The 3,382-nt window shown below is 33.5% G+C and overlaps 1 pseudogene; it reads right to left on the bottom strand.

Annotated features, from left to right (window-relative positions):
* Positions 1 to 463: 463 nt before the first annotated feature.
* Positions 464 to 1,713, bottom strand: LOC117240426 (annotated as a pseudogene).
* Positions 1,714 to 3,382: the final 1,669 nt, after the last annotated feature.

Below are 3,382 nucleotides of genomic sequence, written 5' to 3'. Positions count from 1 at the left end.
CATTTATAACATGCGACATAAGTAAACTCTTTTATATACTAAGCTATTTGATTAATGCTAAGTATGTAAGAAATCTAAAAAGCTTTTAAAATCGTATATTTATCATTGTACTATTGATTTTCCTACCATTTCGAAATGTACAACTTTGAGAGTAATTACTATATCTTCGTTCTTAAATAATGGAGCAGCTAGCGAAAAAAATGAAGGAAAGGCGGAGAAACGATGCAGAATATTCATAACGTGCACGTGATTCATCTGCATGTTTCAGTTTTGTTGTATATTTCACAATCGAACATTTTCTTTTCTCTTCTATCGTACTCTTGTATCTTGTGACGTGACTGTTTCTCGTGGGAGATAAGAGCAAGACGAAATACGGTTTCTAGCATTTCGCAAACAAAAAAGGACGAAACTGTTCGCTTTTCTTCTGTTTTCTTGTTTTTAAATAGAGATGAAAGATAAAAAGACATATCTACAGAATTTATTCTATTTCCATTACACTATTTTCATCTAAATCAATTGGCTTGCTGAATAAATTCTTCTTGTTTACAGGCATAGCTAATAGAGATTTGGATAGTCTAATATGGCTTATTTTCATTCTTTTTCTTAGCTCTAATACTTTCTTTAAATCTTTCTCGCCAAACCTTATAAATTTAAAATTATTCGCACACTGTAATTCATTATTCCAATTCAATAACATTTCACACTGAGTTGCATTTAAAATATCAGAAATTTCTGAAAAATAAAGGAGGGTTTGTACATCAGGATATATTGAAAATAAATTTGGCTGTAATTCTTTACCTATTCCACGTGTATGATATTCTCCTAGTTCTTTCTACTCTAATTATATGTTCCCTCCTAGCATGCTGTCTACTCCTGTTGCTACCTATAGACCTTTTAATAGTAATTTCTTCCATTTCTTCATCATTTCTTGCTACATACCTTTGGATCAAATATAGAACTATAACTAATCACATCTTTAATGTACAATCTCTGTATCATCATGTGTATACATTTTTGTTTTACCTCCGTTTCTAACAAACTTGCAGTTATCTCTGGAGTATAGGGTCACACGCCTGGAATCATATTGTTTCTGATCCACGATATTTTCTCTCCTATTGAATTCTGTTTTATCAAGCAGGACATTTCTGCCTTCTGTCTATTTGATATTCTGAAACAAAACACATTGTCCATTTCCTTCTTTATTACACAAAAGTATTATATAATCATATAAAATAAATGAAATGTACATAACAAAATCACATAATTTAATAGTAATTGTATTTACTTTTTGGCTTTTTTCGTAATAGCGATAGACTTTCTGCTATTTGGGTGTATCATTTTCTTTGGCTTCAGGAATTCTTTTCTCATTGCAGTGGCCTATAAAAGACAACAAAATAAATTAGTTAAAATATTACCATGGCTATGAATTATTTCGATTATCCTAATCATCAAAACTCCAACTCAGGCTATCCGTTTACTCAATGTATAATCATGCACAGGCGAATCGTCGACAGTATCACACGCTTAGAATAGATAGAGTAGACAAAACATCCTACATGCCACAGCTATCGAAACAATAACCAGATAGCAACGGATAGGCGCCTCTGATATACACCCGACGATAACCGCTTCAGAGGGACTAAAACCTCAGTACAAGAAGTCTCCCAAATCAGCGTTCTATACCTCTTTGTTATAACACCCTGAACCGTCACTCTGTTGGATTCATACAATAAATTTTACCACTATATCTAAAGTTTAATTCTTTAACTTATTTGTGAAACGTTCGAACTGCGACTCGAGGAGATCACCGGTGATTTGTCAATTTCGTGATTTGTTGTGTCTCGTATATGATAACAGCAACGACGGCGACGCCTATCGATAGTAAAAGTAATATCGAAGTATACCTTCCTACCATGACATTTCCGGGCTAACAAACTTCAAAATTGGTTTCTTTTGTTTCAAGATATTTTTAGCTATTTTTTTTTAATCTTATAATGATAACCTATTTTAAAATGTGCAATGTTCGATAAATGTACATTAGTAAAATTTCATACAAAGAAAGTTTTTGGGAATCCGTATTATACTCAGCGAGCAGAAAACGAAGACTTGACGGAAGTTGACAACAATGGAGATAAAAGTCTTTATCGTAATATTGTTTTTATTGATTTTAACGTCAGATGGAACGGGTTTCGACAGAAAACGATCCACCAAATTTCAAAGAGGTAACGAGCAAACTTCAAGTAAAAACGAGCAGAAGTCAACACCCGATTATTATTATTACTGCGACTCAACAGAGTTTGGAGTAGTATTATACAAAAGATTCCGTATTTGCGTTCTTGTTCGCCGTGCGACATGATAGAAATTGATTTCTCTTCCGCTTGTATCAGATGCGGGATTTTGGTTGATCCTTTTTCACCGGTCTCGATTATCCTATTTCTCTTTATTCGCCTATTTTTTAAACACAAATATAGATTTTTTACGATTATTTATATTGTTCATGACATCATTTGACGAATTCTTCGAGAACTTCGCAAGGGAACCAAGACATAAATGATATTTAAAATGTTTATAGCAGTTCTGAAGTAAAGAGAAGCGATATTAGTTTGAAATGATGGATCATTTCAATGACTTTATTATTTATTGCCTTAATAGCTATCTACATATTATTTTAGTTGCGTTTTTCTTTTGGATCGGAAATGACTATCCTGTGTTTCGTCAATAATTTGTCTTGCTTCTCTTGGTGCATTTCTAAATGTAGTATTGACATAAATGAATTTTTTACTGCAAGAGTTAACATCACTTTTTTTCGACTTCTCTTTTAGGTTACAAGAGTACAAAGCTATATATAGGCCAAAACATGTATGTATCTTTCGATAAAAGATAAATTTTTATTCAAAACCTACGAGACTGCACGCAGATATTTCAAATTGCAGCGAATATTATCACGAATACTTCGCGTTAAACGTGTTATATCTTTTAACATTTTCAGAGACGCGTAAACATCTGCAAGCTATTTATCACTTTATTCGATTGCATATTGTAGCGGCATATGAGTCATAGGACGATGCGAATCGAGAGTAACTCATGTTGTTGTTTTGCCTCGGGGCATTGATACCGTCTCGAGGTACGAAACTTGATAATAAACGAACTCCGGACAGAACAATATCGCCGCTACGCGCAACCGTCAACCGAAGTCGAATTTAAATTCGTTAGAGGGAGATCGTTAGAAGAGTACTGCCGATAGTTTTAAATACATTTGACTACACCAAATATCAACTCGTCTCATCACTATATACACCAACGCGTTTAATCAACCTCCACATAATCGAGAAATGATTTCAAATTTGACCCCACGTTTCTATCGACTTCGCTTTCTTCTTTA

This window comes from Bombus vosnesenskii, unplaced genomic scaffold (genome assembly GCF_011952255.1).
Source record: "Bombus vosnesenskii isolate JDL3184/JDL3185 unplaced genomic scaffold, Bvos_JDL3184-5_v1.1 scf7180000014624, whole genome shotgun sequence".
Taxonomy (NCBI): Eukaryota; Metazoa; Arthropoda; class Insecta; order Hymenoptera; family Apidae; genus Bombus; species Bombus vosnesenskii.
The sequence above is the reverse complement of the archived record's forward strand: the minus strand, read 5'-3'. Positions and strand labels throughout refer to the sequence as shown.